At 46.1% G+C, this 23,871-nt stretch overlaps 1 protein-coding gene across 6 annotated transcripts in view; it reads left to right on the forward strand.

The window, feature by feature from the left end:
* The first annotated feature begins 4,879 nt into the window (after positions 1 to 4,879).
* Positions 4,880 to 23,871, forward strand: part of TBL1X (transducin beta like 1 X-linked) — a 223,168-nt gene continuing 204,176 nt past the window's right edge. For 4 of the 6 annotated variants that reach the window (XM_058535403.1, XM_058535401.1, XM_058535408.1 and 1 more), the window contains exon 1: positions 6,395 to 6,750. The gene's annotated coding sequence lies outside the window, so the exon portion shown is untranslated. Of the gene's footprint in view, positions 5,007 to 6,394; positions 6,751 to 23,871 lie in introns of those variants that run through there. The other 2 variants (XM_058535402.1, XM_058535407.1) reach the window with 2 other exon arrangements.

Here is a 23,871-nt window from a genome sequence, read left to right on the forward strand (position 1 = left end):
GTCCATGGTGGTGGCATGACTGAATCCAGGTAGGCAGAGGGGCAATAGAGGACCACAGATTCCAGCTTGCACATTCTCCCTAGGCAGGAAGGTCCCAGGGAGAGATTTCAGGGTCTCCATGAACTTGCACTAGGATAAACTCTGCAGCTTTATGGTCAATAACCACTAACTGAAATCTAGCATTTCTGACAACTACAAATACAGTATGGAGGACGAATGACAGTAGCCATTAATGGTATCTTTAATTTTTTACCAATTTGTCATCAATAGAAGTCCGATATATTTTCAGAGCAGGTTAGAGTGGAAGCAGATGTTGTTTACACTCATCACTACTTTGAAATGACAGAAGTTATTAGAACCACCTCTAGAACTTTCCATTTGAATTATTGACAAAGAAGCACATGTATTACTACAGTAGAATTTTAAAAAATATTTGATATTTATATTTTGACATGATTGGGTTACTTTGTAATTCTATGTATTATTTTATGCATTTTATGCATTTAGAAATAATATTCACTAAATTACCAGAGAAAGTCTGAAGCACAGATATGGATACAAATCCCATTCCTCAATCTCTTAACCTCTTGGGTCCAGTCTTCTCTGAATATTGGAGATAAAAATCTCTCCCCTCCAGTATTACTGGGAGAATCAAATTCGATACTGTGCATGAACATCCACATGCCACATACAGGGTGTTTTCAGGATTCAAAAGATATAAACTGAATGTGATACTCCAAATGGAAAAAAATAGCAACAAATCACGTGCATTAGTTTGGTAGGCCTGCCATAACAAAACACCACAGACTAGGGGCTTTAAACAATGGAAATTTATTTTCTCACAGTCCTGGAGGCTGGAAGTCTGAGATCAAGGTGTTGGTAAGGTGGGTTCCTTCTAAGGCCTCTCTCTTTGGCTTGTAGATGGCTGTCTTCTCCCCGTGTCCTCACATGGTCTTTCTTCTGTGCATGTCTGTGTCCTGATCTCCTCTTATAATGGCACTAGTCACATTGGATAAGGGGTTACCTTAATAAGTGCATTTAAATTATTTACCTCTTTAAAGGTTATATCTCCAAATACAGTCACGTTCTAAAGTATCGGGGGTTAGGATTTCAACACATGAATTCTGGGGGGAAATAAGTCAGCTCATAACATCATATTAAAAAAAGGATTGAGTACCTACCCAGGTCAAGGGAGCAGAAGGGGCTTTCACCTGCCTTGTCTCACACCCATGGCAGGTGACAGACCTCTTTGTCCTCACTCCTCCTGGTTACTTCTCCAAGTAGGACCTCACATGCTACCACCTCATACAACCAGCTCCCTTCCTAGTTTTGGTTCCAGTCTCTCTAAGGAAAATTAGAAGCAAAACTCCAAAGCAAAGAAAGGCCAAATGTTTGTAAGTGAAGTTGGAAAGTACACGCCCCTTCCTTGTTTCATAAGGGAAGCTCATGGGGGACACTTACTCAAAGCAAAGACACGCTCTATAAACATCAAGAGAAGATCATTGCTACATCGAGCACGTTTTCAAGTATCTTGGGAGAGCAAGAACGTACTTCCATTCAGCCTATACATACATCTGGAGGTTACCAAATGACACTTCCATGTGCTTCCCATACTAAAGTAATCTGGGAAACAGATATGAATAATTTGCTAATCAGGAGAGGGACTTTATACATAGCAAATAGTAAACATCATTGCCTTTCAAAGCAACCTTGGACTTTGTTTTGCCTTTTCCATTTGCACCTGGGGATCTGTTTGTACTATCTGGTCTTTCTTTTGAGTGGATCACATATATCAGATGATAAATTGGACAGGGATCTTATTTGACCTTTCCCCAATCCCCTTGCTAAAGAGATGATCAGATCTTTTCAAACTTCGTCTAGTTGGTAAAACAGAGCACACAAGGGGCAGGCATTAGGATTGTAATTTAACAGTGAGGCAAGTGGATTCCAGAAGTCTCAGTCATCCTTGGAGCCTCAGGGCTTTCTGAGTAGGCCAGTCATAGAAACAAACACTAGCCTATATGTTACAAGTCTTTGAAAATAAGATGGGCCTGGGGAGAGGTTAGATATTGGATTCAATGAACACTGGGCAATAAGTCTCGTGAGAAGTTTAATACCTCCTCCTACTGTCTTTTTTTCCCCCCTAAATACTAGACCATTTTTTTAAAGAACAGTTTTAGATTTACAGAACAATTGAGCATATAGTACAGAGATGTACCATATATACCTGCATACACAGTTTCCAGTGTTAACATCTTTTGTAAGTGTGGTACATTTGTTACAATTAATGAACCAATATTGATAAAGTCTGTAGTTTACAGTAGAGTTCACTCTGTCTGTTGTACAATTCTATGTTTTGACAAATGCATGAATGGCATGTATCCACCATTACAGTATCATACAGAGTGGTTTCACTGCCCTAAAAATGCTCTATGTTCTGCCTGTTCATCCCTCCTCTCCTATCCCCCTGAAGCCCTGGCAACCACTGGTCTTTTTAGTTTTGCCTTTTCTAGAATATCTTGGGTTGGAATCATATAGTGTGTAGTCTTTTCAGATTGGCTTCTTTGACTTAACAATATGCATTTAAAGTCCTCCATGTCTGATTGTGGCTTGGTAGCTCATTTCTTTTTATTGCTGAATAATATTCCATTGTATGGATGTACCATAGTTTGTTTATCCATTCACCTACTGAAGGATATCTTGGTTGCTTTCAGTGTTTGGCAATTAAACATTGTTTAATGTTTAATGTTTAAACAGTGTTTGCTATAAACATTCTTATGCGGGTTTTTGTACGGACATAAGTTTTCAACTTAGTTGAGAAGATACCTAGGAGCACGATTGCTATAAGTGCTGGTAAGACTGTGATTAGCTTTGTAAGAAAACACCAAACTGTCTTCCAAAGTGGCCATATCATTTTGCATTCCCACCAGCACTGAATGAGGTTCTTGTAGCTCTGCATATGCATATGGTATTGTCATTTTCTTTGGATTTTGGTCATTTTAATAGGTTGTAGCAGTATCTACTTGTTTTAAAGTGCAATTTCCTAGAGATATATGGTGTTAAGCATCTTTTCATATGCTTATTTGCCATTTGTATATCTCATTGGTGAGGTTTTTTTTTTTTCAGATCTTTTGCTTATTTTTAAATTGGATTGTTTCCTTATTGTGGAGTTGTATTACGTTCTTAGTATATTTTGGATACAACCCTTTATCGGATATGGACTTTGCAAATATGTCTTCTAGTCTGTGGCTTGTCTTTTCATTCTCGTAACATTGTCTTTTGCAGAGCAGATGTTTTTAATTTTAATGAAGTCCAACTTATCAATATTTTTCTTTCATGGATGGTGCTTTTGATCTTGTATCTAAAAATTCATTGCTAGACACAAGGTCATCTAGGTTTTCTCCTATGTTACCTTCTAGGAGTTTTATACTATTGTCTTTTACATTTTGAGTTAATTTTTGTGAAAAGTGTAAGGTCTGCGGCCAGATCAATTTTTTTGAATATGGGTGTCCAGTTGTTCCAGCACCATTTGCTAAAAAGGATCTTCTTTCTCCATTGAAATGGCTTTGCTCTCTGTCAAGGATTCGTTGAGTCTGTTTGTGTGCATTCTTCCTGCCTTTAATGAAAATTTTGGCTACTCCTCAGGAGGAATACTGATAGCATTTGTTGTGAGCAAATTCTTGTATTCCAGGTCCCTCCAGTCAGCAACCAAAAATGATTGCTTAGGGCCAGCCCCATGGCTTAGCGGTTGAGTGCGCAGCGCTCCGCTGCTGGCGGCCCGGGTGCTGGCGGCCTGAGTTCAGATCCTGGGCATGCACTGACACACCGCTTGTCCAGCCATGCTGAGGCCGCGTCCCATGTACAGCAACTAAAAGGATGTGCAACTATGACATACAACTATCTACTGGGGCTTTGGGGGAAAAATAAATAAATAAATAAAATTACAAAAATCATTGCTTAGAACATAGATGTTGGGCAGTCCGTGAAACTCATTGCTGCTGATGTCCTGCATGTTAACCTTTACTTTGATCAGAAGGCACTAGTTCCGTCTGCATTCTATTTTATTTTCTTTTTTCCTTGTTTTCTCCCACCTTTTAAAACTGCACATTCAAAAATCTGCAGAACAGATTAAATAAAATAGTCTAATTTACCACCCACCTACCACCCATCTAGCCTTTCAGAAAGAGAAATTTCGGTGATAGTATGATAAACGGAGGGGGTCTCTTTTCCTGTCTGAAGTCTTATCAAGTCCCTTGGGGGTCCTAGGAGTCTAGGATAAAAGCGTTCCACCCATTAGTCGCAAGGAGACCCTTGGGATTATTGGGACATTATCAAACAGGCAAGATGGATTCTGAGCTCCGGTGCATCGTTAGTTACCTAAGACCAGCTGTGAAAACTGGTCACACTGGGTCACAGTTTGGGGCGAGGATTTCCACCACTTTCTCATACTTTAAGTGATTGACATCTGCCAAGTAGTCAAAACATACAAAGAGGCCTTTTCACTAAGTTCGGTTCGGAATTTCCAAGCAGCTAAGGACAAGCAGGGCTGGCAAGCCAGAGGGCCAGTTGGGCTGCGCCGCTACTCGAGAGTGTGCGGTAGCCGAGGGCCGCGTCCCCGTAAAGCCGAGAGCTGTAATGATGTCAACTTGTTATTTACTTTCCAAATCTGAATGACTGAGCAAGGCGAAAGGAGAATCAATCAACCACAATGTGACCCTACAGGCGGAAAAAATGCAGCGCTCCCACCAGCAGGCGGTGGGGGAAGGGAAGCACGTGTAACCGGGGCAGGGTTGCATCAGGAACTCGCTCGGGTTTTCTGTTGCACCCTTGGTTTTTCGATTGCATGTAACACCTCAGCATCAGTCTGCACAAGCCCAGGGAGCCCGGGAGCAACGACGGGCAGGCTCAAGGGAAGGCCCCAGCACGTCCTTTTGGGGGGTCTTGAATGGCAACTGATACATAATAAGACACAATCTATTCTGCTGATTCACAATTATGGAGACTGTGTAAGTGTATTTTTTATTGATGTGCTCTAATAGTGGTGTAGCAACATTCGTTTTACATCAGTGACGTTTTACAGCAATATTTTGCAGGGTAATTTTTAGGTCTGCCTTTTTGATGGAGGACCAACCCCTTAAAAAGTCACCTCGGGCCCCCTGCCCCCAACAACCAGAACAACAAATGGTCCAGTGTCCCCGAAAGGAGCAAGTGAGGTTACAGTTTAAAATGCTGAGTGTACTGGGCTCTGAGCGCGAAGCTCATTATACACCAAAGGGAGGGGCAAACTTATTTTAAAATAGTCAACAAAGCAGACACCACAGGTGCTGGGTTGGGGGTGGGGGGCGCGGATATCTGTTTAATTGAATTAAGGCCGCGAGCGGTGAGTAGTTGTCACCAAAGTGGAGGGAAGGAAGGAGCGCTGGGGACTTGGGTGCACTAGGGCTGGGCCGAGTAAGCCATTGCAACATAAAACACTTTGCAAATGCCAGAGGTCTGAAGTGTGCGGGTGGGGGTCGGGGGTTGAAGAGGCCCGAGGGCCCGGGTCCCCCCTAACCCCCCAGAGCCCCCACATCCGAGCTCCTGGCTTCCACCCGGTGTGTTTGAGTTTCTTTCTCCCCAAGCATTTCTGGCTCTTCCCGGGAGGTGTTTTGCAAAGGTCGAGGCTCCACGTGAGCCCCCACCTTTTGGGGTGGGAGAGACCACTGGGGTGTCCTGTAAACTGCTGAATTTGAGGGAGCTGCACCCTCGGGCAGGCTGCAGGGGGTCTGTTAAGGCAGCTGGGCGGCTGCTTTTTTGAGATGGGGGAGGGTAGCACTCTAGCTGTGGCCCGGCTTCCCCTCCTCCTCTGGCAACCTTGGGGGTGGTGGCCCGAGTCCCGGTCCCCTCCAAGTGGCGGGGGAAGGCAGCGTTTGGGACTAGGTGGGGGTAGGCCCGGGTTTCCTTCGTCTCCAAATGGAGGCCACGGGGAAGGGACAGGGTTCGGAGCAAGTAGGGAGAGGCCCAGGTTCCCCTCACCCACCCTAGGCGTGGGGGGGGCAGGGGAGAGCTTGGGGTGAGGGGCTGTGTGGGGCGGCAGGTCGCTCCACCGTGGGGTGAGGGCCTGGATGGGGACGCGGGTCCTCCCTAGAGGCCGTGGGGGAGGGGCCGCATGGGGGCGCGGACTCTCAGCCCTTCGCCGGGGGGATGGGCAGGCCTAGTGTCCTTACTCTCCGAGGGGAGGGGTGGTTTGGGACGCGGCCCCCCCAGGGCGCAGGGGCGGGGCGGTGGCGCGCGTTCCCCTCCTCCCCCCGCGGCCGTGGGGGAGGGGCGGGCTGGGCGGCAGAGGCGGCCCCCCTGGCAGTCCTCCCGGCCGGGGTCGGCGCGCAGGCGGCCGCTCCCCCCGGAGGTCACTGCCCGTGCCGGTCCCTCCCGCCGTCCCGCCCTCTCCCGCCGCCGCCGCCGCCGCCGCTCCCGCCCCAGCCCCCCCACTCTCGGCGCTCGGGAGCGAGGAGCCTCCAGCGCCCCCGCCTCGCCGCCGCCGCCGCAGCGCCCTCGGCCGCCATTCGGCACCCGAAACTTTCCAGCGCCCGCGCCTCTCGGGGACTCGGCGGCGGCGGGGCGGGGGCGGCCGGGGGGCGGCGCGCGCTGCTCCGTGGCGCCGGGCCCTCCTCGGCCGCGGCACGGCCCGGGCTCGGCGACGGCCGGCCGGAGGGAGGCTCGGAGCGCGGCCGGGCGCGGCGGCGCCGCCACAAGTTGCGCGCCCGCGGCGAGGTGAGTGCGCGGGGCTCGGCCGGCCGGGCCGGGCCGGGCCGGGGTGGACGAGTCGGGGGGCGCAAACTTGTCGGGCGGGGGGGTCGGCGATTCCCTTCCCCCCCGGGGGTCTGGACGGCGGCTCGGGGCGCCCGCACGCTCCGCCCGCCGCCGGGGCTCTGGAGGAGTAGGTCTCCAACTGTCCCTGGGGCTCGGGCTGGGGTGCGGCGCGCTCCCTGCAGGCTGAACAATACCCCGAGGTGGCCGCTCCCCAAAGTGCCGGCGCGTCGGTGGCGGGCAGAGGCTGGGAGGGGGGCTCCTTTGTTTTGGGGAGGGGGAGGCGGCCAGTAAGTTTGGGGAAGCGCCGGGTCTCGCCCCCGGTGCCCCTTTGTCTGCCGATCCCGGGGCTGGCGGGGCGAATCTGCGTCGCCGCGGGATCCCCCGTGGGGGAGGGGAGCCCCATTCATCCCCGCGCGCCGGCCGGCCCGCCCCGGACCGGGTGCAAGCGCGGCAGCGCGCAGAGGAGTGAGTGGCTGGCGAGGCGGCGCGGGCCCCGCGGCTGATCAGTTTCCGAGGCGCTGAAACTGTCAAGGAAGTCGGGAGCACCGCCGGCCCAAGCGAGGGGACCGGGCCTGGGACAACATCGGTGGGGAAGAGGGCACCCGTGATCAGGCGGGGTCTGCAGAGCGCTGCGTGGGGAGGGTGCAGACCTGTTGCTCCCGGGCTCGGGGAAGGGGGTGCCCCCAGATCCGCGTCCCGGGCCCTGCTCCCCAGGGGACTGTCCCCACTGGGGAGCTGGTGCTCCGAACGGGGTGGGGGATGCGCCTCCGGGTGTCGTTGGTCGCTGGGTATGTGACAATTTGGGGTCGCTAGAGGCCCGCCAGCGCTGGGATAGGGCCTGGACTTCACGTGCGTCGCCCGTGCGCCGTCAGGCCCCGGCCCAGGCTCGCTCGTTGCACCGCCGGCCTCGAGTTCTCCAAGCCAACAGCATTGGAAATTCCACAAAGTTAGAATCGGAGGTGTTTTTTTTTTCTTAGTCGGTGATATTGTGGAGCAAAACCCAAAAAGAAACAAAAACCCACCCCCTATTGCATCTGCAACTGTTTCTACTTTGCATTGTCACATGTGGCATGACCTGACTTATGGATGTTTTTCTCTCCTGCCGCGCCGCCCGAGTCCCTGGTTTAACCTGGAAGGGGAGGGGCAGGACTCAAGACAGGGAGGGGGAGGGGGAGGAGAAGGGGAGCGCCCTTCTAAGGTCCCAAGCGGTGGCTTCGGGGTAGCAAATGGTTCTTGACGATTTTATGAAAACTTTACAACTAGTCATTCCTAGAATAGACGCGATTTGAAAAAAAGAGAAAAAACTCAACAGCGTTGAGAGTATGGAACAATTAAGACGTTACGATGACGGTTTTATTCTAAAGGATGTTAATGTCTCAAATGTGCTGCAGAATTTAGTGGAAAACCACCCAGCTGGCTAGCTAATCTAGGGATAAAAGTTGAAGTTCGTCACTTGACCCACTTATTAAAATGACCCCTAAAAGGGATTCCAGCCCTTAAGTGAATGCACACCTGTCGAACGAAAATGGGAGATTTTTTGTGTTTTATTTGCTGGTGCGCATTTTGCCCCTCTAGTGGGCTCAGAGATTTCCTCTTTGCCAGTAGTTTTGAAGAAGACGTGGTTTGCAAAGAATAATGATCATTTTATTATGGACATACCTAAAAGTGGATGTTTCAGAATCTGGGGTCTTCTTGTCAGGTACATGAGCAATATCAGTAGCTGATCAAGTACAGCAGTGTTTTTGGAGGTTCCTCCTCTTTCTTAGTGATGGGTATTCGTTCAGAAATGTACCCAGCTGCTGCTAGATGCCATGTGCTCTGCTAGGCCCTGAGGACACCAGGAGCAGGGCAGGCCCCAGTTAGGGGACAAAGGGGTGTGGGGGAGAGGCCCGTCACCAACAGCAGGGCATGTGTCACTAGATCCCCTGGGGTTGGCTGTTGTGCTTCTATCCAGGCCTTGGTCAGCCCAAGAATTAGCAGCACCCTCATTTAAATTGCACACGATCCCTAAATCAATCAAATGTTAACCGTCCTCAAAGTTGGGCTGTTTTAATGGACTGGGTAGAGAGAGTGCATGGTGTCATGGTTGGTTTTGAATCTCACCTTCGTCTGTCCGAGCCTCAGTTTTCAAATCTTTGTGATGGCTTCGTGAGCCCCCCTGGACGGGCTGTTTTGAGGCTTTAAATGGGCTCCGTAGCCTGCAAGAGGTGACTGGAGCCCCCGAATTTAACGCCGTCACGACAGGTAATGCTTGGCTAGAAAAGCAGCCTTCACCCTCGTTTGGCCTGAGCTAGTGAAAGGCCCACCCACCCAGTCTTGCTCTGCCATTGACCTTGAAGGCCTGCACCTCGTCTGAGCCTCGTTTTTCTCTGTGTGTAAAAATAAAAAGGGGAACTGAAATCGTGGTCTTCACTGGGCAGTGCAAGGACGGGAAGAGAGAATGTGTGTGTCAGGTCTTTGAAAACTAAAGCTGCCTGTAAAGTTTAGTCGTTGCTATTGTGCAAATAGAATAATTGACTTAGGTTACTTGCGTGCCACGCGGTGAGGATTTTATAGGCACTTAACGCCCAATGCGTAGCAGTTATTTCCATTCTGCAGACAGGACACTGACGCCTAGAGCTAAGTAACTTGCTAAGAATACATAGTGGAGGGAGGATTGTCTGAGTCCCCAAGCCCAGCTCCTCAGCTTGGCCTCATTTTGACTTCCTGTCTACCCAGCGTGAACTTTCCTGTTTGGAGACAAAAGCTCTTTACATTCCACACACACCCCCGCACCCTCACACATGAGAACCTACATTGAAATCTGTATCTACATATAGGTAGGTACCTATAGATACAACAGATTCGCGAAACGTCGACCACAGTGAAAGGATGGTGTTCTTCTGTAACTTTGTTGCCCAATATGGTAACCAGTAGCCACAGGTGCATATTTAGGTTCAAATTAATAAAATTCAATAAAATTAACAATTCTTTCATTTGCTCTAGCCATATTCATGTACTCAGTAGCCACATACAGCTAGTGGCTACTATATCGGACAGCATAGAACTTGCAGAAAGTTCTTTTGGAGGGTGCTACTCTAGTTACTGCAGTGAAATATTAATAAAGAAAACAATGAAGAGAGTTAGTGTACTTTTTGTGGGGGGAGAGGAGAGGCTATAAAAATTTGAAATAATTCACAGGAAGACCTTAAAAAAAGAGAGACGGACCTATTTCAGCCAGCGATTTACCCAGGAAAGTGATTTTGTTGAATGGGTTCTTAACCTGAAATTGACAGCCATGGTTTTAGATTGAGGTTCTTTGGATCAATTTGGAATTAGAAAATCAGAACTCCAAGTCAGAGTCGCTTACTGACTGTTTAACCTTGGGCAAGGCATTTAGCGTCTCTGTGCCTCAGTTTCCCCATCTGAAAAATGGTGTCGCCAGTCCCCAAGCTGCCTGCCTAAGTGGATTGTGGTGAACATCCTTTGGGGTGGTGCGGAGCCTGAGGTGTCACCATCAGTGAAGCCCTGGTGTGGGTGATTGAGAGGTAGGGCTGTGTCTGATACGTTTAAACCCTTGCTTGCTCTGGGTACCTCGGGCTCCCTGCCTCCTCTGAGATTTAAGTCCTAAGTATCAGAGTTCAATCTGATTGATTTATTTGTTTGTTTGTTTATTTATTTATTGAGGAAGATCAGCCCTGAGCTAACATCCATGCCAATCCTCTTTTTGCTGAGGAAGACCGGCTCTGAGCTAACATCTATTGCCAGTCCTCCTCCTTTTTTTTTCCCCTTTTTCTCCCCAAAGCCACAGTAGATAGTTGTATGTCATAGTTGCACATCCTTCTAGTTGCTGTATGTGGGATGCCGCCACAGCATGGCGGGACAATCGGTGCGTCGGTGCACGCCTGGGGTAGGAACCCGGGCCGCCAGTAGCGGAGCGCGTGCACTCAACCGCTAAGCCACGGGGCCGGCTTCTCAATCTCTTGAGGTAACAATCTTTCGTATTAAAAGGCTGGTAAGAAATCCTTACAACAAAGTAAGACTTCACAATAGTCAAAGCATTTAAAAAAAAATGGCTGAGTGTCACTGTTTCCTGTACACTGGGTCCCTGAGTCAGGATGTTATTTTTATTACTTAGTTGATGTGCCCTTTGCACAGTTCTTTGTATTTTTTATAGCAACGGTTAGAGATTGTATTTGTAAATGAGGATGGGGGGGAAAACCCAATTTCGTGTCTGTCAGAGAGGTGACTTCCCAGTTGTCCTCACTCAGTCTTGCTTCCTCTTGGCACTCTGGTGTGACCGGCCAGCCTTTGGCTGATAGGGTGTAACCACCTGGGATGTGCTCATTCCTATTCTGGAGGCGGGAAAGGGGTCCCTGCGGAGGCAGGCCAGGCCCGGAATTGCCATCATGTGGAGGTCGTGAGTATCAGGAATTCAGATCCTCGCTCCCTTACCTGTTGGGTAGGAGAACCCGTCAACTGAAACCTGGGGCTGTCCCCTTCCCCAGCCTTCCACTGGGGTGAAAAGATTGTGGGGCTCTGCACACGTGGCCCAGAGGACAGTCACAATTGCTCTGCCGTGGGAGGCGAGCTGTCCCAGCTGTGGTTTCCCCATACCTTGCTTTAGCCTTTCGGCTGAAAGGATGTACCCCCTTAGAAAAAAAAAGTAGTACACTGCATCCAGTAAGTTGTTACTCTTTCACTACCAAAGACATTTGAAAAATAGTTTCAATCAGGAAGCAAGACTAAAGTCATTTTGTAAACACTTTTTTTTTTTATGATGTTGGAAAGATAAACTTTTTTTTTTCCGTAACTATTTTCAGTGTGAAGGAAGTCACTGGCCTCCTGAGCGGAGACTGGATGTGAGTGTTGCCTCTGGGGTCCTGCCCTCCTTGGCCCTTCCCTCCTCTCCATCCTTTCCGTGGGGCTCAGCCAAATGGACTGCGCTGGCCAGATTGGCAGAATGAGACCCAGCAAAACCAAAATAAAAGCTGGATGTGGGAAGCGACTGACAAAGTCAACATGTTTTTTTTAAAAAAGGGCAAAGAGAGCCTAGTCTGAGAAAATGAGTTTAAAACCCCAAGGGAAAAATGCAGTCATTAAGGAATTCACTCCCTGGTCGCTTCTTGACCAGGGAGCGGGGAACTTGACGGAAGGTGGTTGTGTTCAGCGAGCTGGCAGCCTCCTGTGAGGCGGATCTGTACGTTATCACCGCTTTCAAATATTTATTGAGAATCCGCTGCCTGATTGAAGATTGCAGAAGTGAACTGGAAGCCATAAAAAAAGTGAATTGGAGCAAATTTAAAGTGGAAACAGGAGAGAATATTTTTATCTTACATACGAAGTTGGGTACCATTTTCGTTGCTTTGGTTTGTTTTTGGCAGATGGGAACAGAAAGAAGGAGATGGGGCATGATGCTCAGGTTCAAGAGAAAGGGAAGTCTTAAGAGATGAAAGTAGACGAGATGGTCCTTTATCAGAGTCGTCTTTTCAACACTGAACTCTAGAATCTTGTCGTCAATGAGTGGTTGCCAATTGGGGAAATTTTGCTCCCTACTGTCAGGGGGCGTTAAGCAGTGTCTGGAAACATTTGTGGTTGTCAGAGGTTGGGGGAGGGGGATAGTGGGCCTCATAGCATCTAAGAGGTTTTTGGCTGCTGGGAAACATCCCATAATGCACAACACAGCCTCCACCACAAAGAATGATCTGTCCCCAAACGCTGATGGTGCCGGGGTGGAGAAACCAACCCTGAATTATACAGTGCTGATTTGGGCAAGATCCATGGGGCAGGTGGATGCCAAGAAAAGATACATACCAAATTCTGTAGTTCTGAAGGCACCCATATGCTTTTTTGGAATGCCCAGGGAAGTAAATTACAATAAGCACCGATTGAGACGACAGGAGTTATGGATGCTCACAGGAGAAGGGGAAGGAGGAGGTGGGAGTGAGTGGACCTGAAGGACATTAGAAACGGGGCGGCCGCCAGTTGCTGAAGCTCCGCCTCACCGCAGGTGGTTTAGAGCCCCAGATGCAGGTACACCTTGAACATGTATTTTTCGACCTCTTCCTTTTGGTTTTATTGATGTCATCGCAGATTTACTAGGTCTTACTTTTGGTCAGCTTCTTGGTCCTTTTGGTATTTATTAGGGAAAAAAACACACCGGTGTCATGTTTATACAAACCCTTTTTGTACCCAGCGGTTAACCTGGAATTTGGGGTTACCGCCCCACCGTGCAGGGTGGCGTTCAGGAACTTTGGAGGGTGGGACCAAGTGAGTGTCTGAAGTCGTCGCTGCTTGCAGGACTCTGGATGCTGCTTCAGGCTCCGTCCCTTCCCACGACTAGACTAGTTGAATTAGCAAACTCTTCGGAGCAGCTGGGCGCACACCTGCATTTTCCTGGAGACTCTCCTTCAGATACCAGGAGGAGTGGGGCACCATGAGGGCCGAGTCCGGTCCTGCTGCCTACAGGGGCCTCCTGAGCCAGCCCGAGGCCCCAAGTGCTGGTGACCCCCCGAGGAGCTCCAGGCCCAACCTGGGTGGGGCCTGCTGGGCTCCTGGTGGTCATGGGGCAGGTGACACGGCTCTGAGGTAACCCCGGTTTGGAGCCAGCTCGCCATGCACAGACTGCGTCTTTGGGCACATCAGTTGCCTTCTCTAGCGTTAGTTTTCTCATTGAGAGAGAGGACAAATGAAATGTGTTTCTCAGGCTTGTTGTATTGAAGGAGACAGGATTATTATCATGCTTGGAGCCCCGCGTGCTGATATTTTCCTCCACTCGGAAGTTGGGAATTGAATGTGGAAATGTATCTTTATTATGATGGTGTCCAGCAATTGCTTGCTTGCTTTTCATATCTTTTTTTACCCCTTTTACGTTAAATTTCAGGGCTGATTTTATATATTTACATAATTTTCTAAATTATTATATGATAAAATTGATGTTTGGTATATGGTTTTGGTGCACAGTTTTATGAATTCAGCACACTCAGAGATGTGTGTAACTCCCATGATAATCAGGATACAAAACAATTCCATCACCCCAAAGGTGGTGGTGCTGTCCCTCTATGGTTCCTCCACAGTCCCCGCTCCCCTAGTCGCCATCAGCTCTCCTCTCCAGGTCTTGGTAATCAAATTTTCTCATGATGAAATGCCTCATGGTGAATTCCTCCACTTTTCCAGCACCTTCCTTGACACTTCTCTCTGACGACACACGAATGTGATGCTTTTGCACACTTGGGCTTATGTGCTTTCCTCAGAACAGCAGGTTTTGCACTGTAAATATGATCAACAGCAAGGCAAAGCTAAGCTTACCACTTCTGAATATTTGTAAGAAGCCGTAGTGAAAAAATACCAGGTGTCTTGTTGGGGCTGCCAAAATTTGCACTTTTTCTTAAGCATTAATTCTTTTTTTTTTTTAATTGATGTTTTAATGGTTTCTAACATTGTGAAATTTTGGGTTGTACATTTTTGTTTGTCCATCACCCCATATATGACTCCCTTCACCCCTTGTGCCCACCTCCCACCCCCACTTCCCGGGTAACCACAGTCCAGTTTTCTCTGTCCATGTGTTGGTTTATATTCCACATATGAGTGAGATCATACAGTGTTTGTCTTTCTCTTTCTGGCTTATTTCACTTAACATAATACGCTCCAGGCCCATCCATGTTGTTGCAAATGGGACGATTTTGTCTTTTTTTATGGCTGAGTAGTATTCCATTGTATATATGTACCACATTTTCTTAATCCAATCGTCAGTCGAGGGACACTTAGGTTGCTTCCACTTCTTGGCTATGGTGAATAATGCTGCAATGAACATAGGGGTGCATAAGCCTCTTTGGATTGTTGATTTCAGGTGCGTTGGATAGATTCCCAGTAGTGGGATGGCTGGATCATAGGGCATCTCTATTTTTAATTCTTTGAGGAATCTCCATACCGTTTTCCATAGAGGCTGCACCAATTTGCATTCCCACCAGCTGTGTATGAGGGTTCCTGTTTCTCCACATCCTCTCCAACATTTGTTGTTTTTTGTCTTGGTGATTATAGCCATTCTAACGGGCGTGAGGTGGTATCTTAGTGTTGTTTTGATTTGCATTTCCCTGATGATTAGTGATGTTGAGCATCTTTTCATGTGCCTATTGGCCATCTGTATATCTTCCTTGAAGAAGTGTCTGTTCATTTCCTCTGCCCATTTTTTGATCGGGTTGTTTGTTTTTTTGTTGTTCAATTGTGTGAGTTCTTTATATATTATGGAGATCAACCCCTTGTCAGATGTATGTTTTGCAAATATTCTCTCCCAGCTGGTTGGTTGTCTGTTCATCTTGATTCTGGTTTCATTTGTCTTATAAAAGCTCTTTAGTCTGATAAAGTCCCACTTGTTTATTTTTTCTTTAGTTTCCCTAGTCTGGGTAGGCATGTCATCCGAAAAGATTCCTTTATGACCAATGTCAAATAGTGTGTTGCCTATATTTTCTTCTATGAGTTTTATAGTTTCAGGTCTCACCTTCAGGTCTTTGATCCATTTTGAGTTAATTTTTGTGAATGGCGATAGCACATGGTCCACTTTCATTCTTTTGCATGTGGCTGTCCAGTTTTCCCAACACCATTTATTGAAGAGACTTTCCTTTCTCCATTGCATGTTCTTAGCACCTTTGTCGAAAATTAGCTGTCCGTATATGTGTGGTTTTATTTCTGGGCTTTCAATTCTGTTCCATTGATCTGTGTGTCTGTTTTTGTACCAGTACCATGCTGTTTTGATTACTATTGCTTTGTAGTATGTTTTGAAGTCAGGAATTGTGATGCCTCCTGCTTTGTTCTTTTTCTTTAGGATTTCTTTAGCTATTCGGGGTCTTTTGTTGCCCCATATAAATTTTAGTATTCTTTTTTCTATTTCTGTGAAGAATGTCATTGGGATTCTGATTGGGATTGCATTGAATCTGTAGATTGCTTTAGGTAATATAGATATTTTAACTATGTTTATTCTTCCAATCCACGTGCATAATTCTTGATGCCAAGTTAGTTGAGATGGGACAGTTTTTGATGCCCTTTCAGAGAATGTTTCTGAGATCTGCCGGTACAGTCCTATGGAAAGACATTTACTATGTAAAATGTATCAGAACGTCAAAGTCGTGTCTTTAGTTTCAAAAACAGGACTCACGTTAAGAGGTGTTGCAGTTTCCCCAGTGGAGGAATAATGTGAATATAAAGCAGGCTAAAAATATCAAGTTGTATTTGCATTAGTTTGTTGTAGAAATAAAATGAATTCCTATCTCTGTGCCGCTGTGTGGTTGTTAACCTACATTTTCCTTTGGGTCGTAATTTCACTATTGGTGATCTAATAAGAAATGGCATGTTTTCTAGAAGAATCCTTGACTTGGTGTTTTGGCTGCTTGCATCCTGCCTTGGTGGTCTGCCTGCTTGTGTGGTCATTTAACCTGTGTGTGTCCTCACAGGTAGAGTGAAAGTGTTGACTAGTGGATCTTGAGGCTTCGCCTACCTCTCATATGCGAGGATTTTAATCTGGAAAAGGGACGCTACTTAAATGCTGGGTAGGCCTCCCCCCCCCCCCCCCAGACTGGTTAAGGATTCTGGTGGTTTTATGCTAACTGAAACTTTGGGTAAACTGACAGTTATTTATGTCCCATGTTTTGACTATTGTTTTACCCACGATTAAAATAAGAAACATTTAACTTAACATTGATTGGTTAGTTGCATATTTTACTTTAAAAAAAAAACACAACCCAGCAATTCAGAAGACACTTTGGGCTGTTGGGTGTTTCTGAATAATTCTTATGAATGTTGTAGTTTCCCAATCTCTGGAGACCCTGTAAAATAAGCACAAACAATGCCCACAGCAAAATTCAGTGTTGATTCTTGAAGAGGGTGTCTGCCTTGAATTCCTGTCATTTTTTCCTATCGTGGTGGATGTAGCTGGAATGCATAAAAGAGAACACGAGAGTTTTCTTTGCTTGCTTCCCTTGAGCTTGGAACCTAGAATATGACCCCAAATAGCCAGCGCTGAGCACTTTCCTTTCTGGAACACTTGCCGCCAACCCCCCAGGGAGAATACAGAGGCAGGAGGAGGTGAGGACCCCTCCTCCCCAGCCTGATCACCTTCCCACTCTCCAAGAAATTGAAAACTGCCTCAAGTCGGCTGAGAACTGGATACCCACCATCATCCATGTTGGAGCAAGGCTAGAGGAGCTTGTTGGAGCAAGCTCTCCATTCTCCGAGAGCTTGATTCATTACTGTTAACGGCTTGCCCATTGTCATTGGGCTTTAGAGTCTGTGAACATCTGGAATTGTTCAATTCTGCAAACGTTTCTGCTTGTTTGAACTTCTCGATAGATGGAAATTTGGGCAAAAAGAACCTTACTGTACATGATACCATTTTATTTCTTAAATCAGTAGTAAGAAATACTTTAATATGGTAAGACCATAGAAATTGTGATTAAGAACTGGAGAAAAATTCAGGACAACTGAGGAACACTTTCTGATTCTAGTGTGCCGCGGGTAATCCTTAGTTTTAGCCAGGTCAGCTACACTCCTCCACTTTTCCTGGCTATCTTGATATCCATTTGAAGATGAGAAATCAGGAAGTAGAGTGGAGGTGGGTTACCAAAGTCATGGGATGCAGAAATCTGTATCACCAATATGCAAATGTACTTCCCAGCATCTGTAAAGTTCCAAGTGGTCACAGCATTTTAAGTTGTATTTCAGAGAAGCGGAGAGTTGATGTCCCTACCATTTGGTTCATTTGGGGCATGGATTAAACTTGGGTCCCTGCCTTAGGTTCTTTTTCCAACAGAATCTTCTCAGGCATTTTAACCCCATGCAACTTGAATGCCAACTCTGTGTTGGTAAAGACTCAAGTATTCACAGTTATCAACTTGAAAATGGTGATTGCCAGTTCCTGACAGTCTCAGGTTAGTCTGGGAGACACGGTTTGGTTTAACTCCTAATTTGATTATGAAAAAATACATTAGGTTTGTATATCTAAGACACGTGGGTGACTCTATGCCAGTTTCAACCATTTCCAGGGATCTGTAGCATAATACTTCAAAAAGCCTAGCCAGAAGAAACAATGTACAACGTTGGAGGCGCACCCAGCTCAGAAGTTGATGAAAATAAGAATTAATGATCTCAGGTGTCCAGTGCATGACAGAAATTATTGTAGACCAAAAGAGAAGAATGGGAGAGGCCTCTGGAAATTAGAGTTGCCTTATAAATTTGGTGAGACTCTGATAAATTTCATGGGCCTCTGAGTACATTGCCTTTAAACCAATAGTCTCTACATTTTGTTGCAGAGGGAGGGTGACCGAAATGCCTTGTCTTAGGTTTTAATGCCCAAAGTGGTCTCCCAAGTGAATTTCGTGTCCTCTGGCAGGTGCACAGTGAGATTTATTGGAATGCAGGAAGAAACTATTAAAATGTCCACTGACTTTTTATCTAATACTTATAAAATGACTATTTTTGTGGTCTATGAAAAATGCATATAGTGTTAGTTGAGTGTTGTGTATAGTTAATAAATAAATTACATGAAGTGGGGGCACATGCTTAAAACTTTTCACTGATACCGATATGCAAAGAAAAAAAATTTAGAGTTCACCCCAGAGGTGGAGAGTGTGGGTGATATTGAAGTCCTTGAATGCAAGTGAGACACGGATGTATTCCCCTTTCACTCTGGCGTCAGATGCCAAGGTGTGTGTGTGTGTGTGTTTCTGTGTGTGTGCGCATGCAAGTGACTTTGGGATGTACGAGCTTAAATATTGGACATTTCTCCAGAGGTGCAGTTATTAATGATGTGAATAAGGGAAGAAGGAACATGCAGTAACAGGGTACTGTGCACACTTTGGGTCTTCTGGATTTTGTGTGTTTTAAAAGCTGAAAAAATATTGTGTTTGAGAACCCGAGGACAGTATCTTGGTTGCAGGTGCGTGAGGAGACTTTGGAACAATGCTGTGCTTTTTAAGCATTTCATGACTCTGCAGTGTTTTCATAATCACTTAATGCTGTTTATAAATCAGCTGCTTTCATTGATGTGTTGCCTGCCCTCGGGGCTCCTGGGAACCAGGCTTTTTGTTGAAGAGGTTCAAACTTGAAAAGACAGCACCATGAGGTAGTGCAGGAGACGGCTTGTGATAAAAGTCCTTGGCTGCCTTCAGTGTGGCTTTGTTGTTTTTTTTCCAGAGACATATTTCATCCGTCATGGTTGTTATTAAAATTTTTTTGTGTGTGTGTGTTTCACATGAGAGGCTTTTTTGAGAGAAAACTGTCATTTTAGTTGATGCTGTATTAACTGGTGTTACAGAGAGTAAATAAATATAAAAATTATACTAGCCAGACCACACTGTGGCCTGTGGAGGGGAGAAATAGGACTCACCTCCAAACTGAAGGCCTCTGGCTGAGCTCACTTGCTGAGAAAGGCGGAAGGTCTGGTATGCATGAGACTAAATGTCAACCACAAGTAGTTCCAGGGTTTCTGCACTAGCCTTTTTGTTTGTTTGTTTAACTTGAAAAGATTGATAGTTAGCTTTGGTTTTTGTGTCTAATTTTTGGTGTTCGCGTCTGTTTTTCTCTTTGTGAATGTTGAATTTGCAGGGGAACTTGTATATAAAGTGAAGGGCAGAGACTGGCATAGTGCATTCGGAAGCCTACAGGTAACAATTCTTGTTCCTTGCTACATTCTGCGGGGATATCTGGTGACACACGTTATTAATGCTCATCAAGATCTACCTCGACATTCATTTGTCCTTTGGTAAACTGAAATATTTGTCGTCTACTTAGCCCCTCTCCGCCCCCCCCCTCCCCCCGGTTGTTTTTCTTTATGGCGATGTTCAGAAGGCACCTACTGTAAAGAAAGAGAAGCAGGAAGTAGGATGTTGTAACATCTCTGCTATGCATCTTTGTCCCTATTCTTCAGAGATCAATACAGTGAAGCTCCTACAACACATTTAGTTATGAGTGTCTGTGGGAATGTACTTTATCGATCCCTGAGTCCTGTCCCCTCAAGAAGAGAGACAAGTTACACAAAGTATTTTGCTTTTAGCCAGACTCCTTGAGTCTGGTCCAGGTCTTGCCTTCATATTGCAAGCAGGTCAGCCAGACACCAGTGAGTCGCTTCAGCTCTGGACCAGAGTCCTCTTCCATCTTTGTTGTGGAGTGACAACACTAATAATTATTCATATAATTGTTTGCCAGTCACATTACTTTATATAAATATTTCAGAGATGTATCTCAGAGACTCGCCCTAATCTGAGACTGTTCTCAGAAGCCCACCCAAAAGTTGGTTCTGTTTCCTAAATGCATACCTTAGATACTCATGAAGTGCAGATGTCCATATATAAGTTCTGGGAATTTGAGGCATAGGTGTAGAAGCAGGAGCGTAGGTGAATAGTAGGTGAAAGCCACCAGGACATTAAATTAAATCTATGAGTACACTTACCTTGGAGAGAGAATATAAAAACAAACGAGTGTAGAGCGTTTTTGAAGCACCGTTTACATAATTCAGATCAAGGAAGGCAGTTACTTCTCCTTAGGAAGATTGGGTTATTAAAATTAGCTATCTTTATTTTTCCACAGAAATAAAAATCAATTGCAGCTCAAATAATTGTAGGCGAAGCTTTATAATTGGAAATTTGAAGTTAGCAAAATTATATAACCCTGGTTAATTACATTAGTGTACTCAAACTAAATATAGAATGAGATTAGCTCATGGAAATATTTCATTTTTATCTCAGGCAGTACAGCTCGTATCCACCCAGTAGTTAGATAGTTTCTAGTTACACTTTGCAATTTTTCGATCACCCTGGAAGTGGTTTTCAGACAAGTTAGTTGAAACAAGAGACTGTACGTTATCATTATTTCCCAATTCATGTTTACATATAAAATGGCGCACAGAATAAGCTGTCCTTTGTGAATTTTAATGTCCTCAGTGCTCTCTGTATTCTGTGCCCGGCACAGGAGAGGGATAAGCTAGGGCTCCTGCTTTTCTGCATGGTGATTGCCTTTAGGGAAGTCTGGGCCCCATTCATAGTTCGATATCTAAAAGTAAATGTTCAGCCTTCTGTAATTTCCTGTGGTGTTTGCTTTTCCATTGAATGTTCTATATTTGGACAACAAATGTATTTTTCTGCATGGCTTTCCGATGGCTCAGATGTTCATCGGATTGGAATTTCTCTCTGTCCACACCACTGGGTTGGGTGGTTGGTAGTGCTGGGCGTTCTCTAGCTCCTGGATTTGACTTAGACACATTGTCGATTCAGGTCAGGCCCTCATTCCCTCTGCAAGCTGTGTGTTACTTTGTTTTGTTCAGGTCTGCCGGAGATGTTTGCTTTGCCTTTGGGTGCCATACAGCAACCAGCTTGTGGTGATGTTGAATTTAACGTAGAACTCTGAAGTCCGACTTAAGACCAAGTTGATTTTCTAAAACAACTTTATTGAGGTATAAATTACATACCATAAAAACACCCATTGTAACTGCACAATTCATTGACTTTTAGTAAATCTACCCAGTTGTACCGCCATCATCGTAAGGCAGTTTGTGAACATTGTCGTTCCCCAATAGGATTACTGGCATCCATTTGCCATCAATTGCTGCTCCCACCTCCCAGCCACTGGCAACCACTCATCTCCTTTCTGTCTCTAGGGGTTTCCCTTTCCTCAGAACAAGTGTCTCTGTGCTTGGTTCAGTTAACGGGTGGTGAAAGCGACTTAGTGAACCTTCCCGCCGCCTCCCCAGGAGAGGGAAAGTGGGGAGAGGGGGAGGAAGGCAAGGATAATAGGCGTCATGCCTTAGTTTCCAGTTTCCTCCTCTGTAGATGGAATCGTTGCAGGCGCTCAGTGTGGAACTGTGTGGGAAGTAATCAGCTGAGAGCCTGGAGGACCTCATCGTGGAGGGGCCTGTTAATAGTGAAGAATCGTGCATAAAGGGCCTCACTGGACAGGTGAGGAGCCTGGGGAAGGAGCTGCCTCTATGGTGATGGGCTCAGTCCATGGAGAACCCAGGCCACAACCCCAGGGCAGTCACCCCTTCATGCTTCCACTCATCTTTCATCTTGAAATTCCCTCCTTGTTTCTTTCGTGGCCTTGAATGTTAGGCGTTGAGGGAAGTTCGATCTTGGCATAGGATGTCCGTTAGCTCAGTGGTCCTCCACCAGGGGATCCACCGGGGACCCTGGTCAATGTCTGGAGACCTTTCTGGTTGTTACAGATGGGGAAGGGGTGCGCTTGGCATCTTGCCGGCCCAGAGTGGGTAGTTTTAAATGAGGTGCTTAAGATCTTCAATAAAGACTTACTGAAGTTGATGGGCCGGCCCCGTGGCTTAGCGGTTAAGTGCGTGCGCTCTGCTGCTGGCGGCCCGGGTTCGGATCCTGGGCGCCCATCGACGCACCGCTTCTCCGGCCATGCTGAGGCCGCGTCCCACAGACAGCAACTAGAAGGTTGTGCAGCTATGACATACAACTATCTACTGGAGCTTTGGGGAAAAAGAAATAAATAAATAAAATTATAAAAAAAAAAGACTTACTGAAGTTGAAGGACTAAAAATACCATCGGGCTTACAAAAGAAGTACAGGCACCTTTCAGTCTTCATCGATTCCAGGGAAATAGAGATTTTTCTAAAGCAAAGGATAAACAAAATTTTTGGAGCTAACTTGAGAGGGAAAAAGATTACTTTCAACCCCTTTAGAAGTATTCATTTACAAATAAACAGTGAAATTACAATGCAGGCAGAGAAATCTGGGGCCATCTCTTGGCTTTGATCTTGGAATCGAATTTTGTCTTCATCTGTTCCCTGAAGAACAGAAAAAGGAGTGAGAAAGATCCTGACCCCACATACAGACTCTCAAAATTATGACTGTAAATGGGCAAGGGCTGCTTCCTGCAGTCACCTTGTCATGGAAGGTGTTTCTAGACGGGCTGGAGGCGTGGCTTCTGTGAGCCTAACACTTCTGAGCATCTGCTGATGGGCCTCTTCGTTTCTATAGGATTTTCTGTTGCTTCCTGAAATGTACATGGTATAATAAAAGCCAGCCCGCCTGCCAGCGCCCGGGGCTGCGTCCTTCGCTTTACCGGCTGCATTTCGTTTTTCGTTTTCTTCAGTCAATCTGCCCTTGAGACCCCTGAGAAGTTCAGGCCCCCTGCCTTGGCCTCCCATCCTGCACGCCTGCCTCCCTGTCTCTAGGTGCGCCTCCTGCAAAAGCTGCCCCTCCTCCCTGCAGCTCTTGTTTCTGCTGGGTGGGGCCTCTTCCTCCCCGTACCCCCCTGCAACCTGCCTTGCTTCTGCGCCTTCCAAAGTGCAAGATCTCTCCTCTGGACAGAACCCTTGTTTTGATTCTTTTTTTTGTTTGTTTCTTTTGCCTGTTCTGAGCTCATTCTTTTTCCAAGGTAATACATGATGCTATGCTAATTTCCATGAATTCAAGCCACGTGGAACTCTCTCTCCCTCCTCCTCTCGCAGGATGACCAATATTAACAGTCCACAGTGTGATATTATAGATTCTGTTTCTAGCGTGTTCAGCTGCCCAGGTACAAGTGTGTAGTCTTGTGTTTTTATCTAAATGGAATCATTATATTTGTTTTGTTCCGTCTGCTGTCTTTCTTTCTGCAACTTTATTAAGGTGTAATTGAAGTACTGTAAACTAGACATAAAAAAAGTGTGCAGTTTAATCAGTTTTCTTATACATTTATCTTGATTGTGGTGCTGATTTGACACACACACACACACACATATATATCTCAGGGTAACAAATATTACCATTGCTCCCAAATTTCCCTGTGCCTTCCTGTAATCTCTCTCGGCCTCCCTCCACCCCTGCCTTCAGGCAACCACTGATGACTCTTTATGACTAGATAGGTTAGTTTCCATTTTCAAGAATTTTGTAGCAATGAAATCACACAGTATGTACTCACAATTTGCCTGGCTTCTTTCACTCAGCGTAATGATTTTGGGCTTTATCCACATGGTGGCCGTGTATGACTAATTCCTTTTAATAGCGGGGTAGGATTCCATCGGATATGGATGGACCACAGTTTATCCATTCACCGGTTGTTGGACATTTGGGTTGTTTCCATTTTTTTGGCTATTATGAATTATGCTGCTATAAATAT

This window comes from Diceros bicornis, chromosome X (assembly GCF_020826845.1).
Source record: "Diceros bicornis minor isolate mBicDic1 chromosome X, mDicBic1.mat.cur, whole genome shotgun sequence".
In the NCBI taxonomy this organism is placed as follows: Eukaryota; Metazoa; Chordata; class Mammalia; order Perissodactyla; family Rhinocerotidae; genus Diceros; species Diceros bicornis.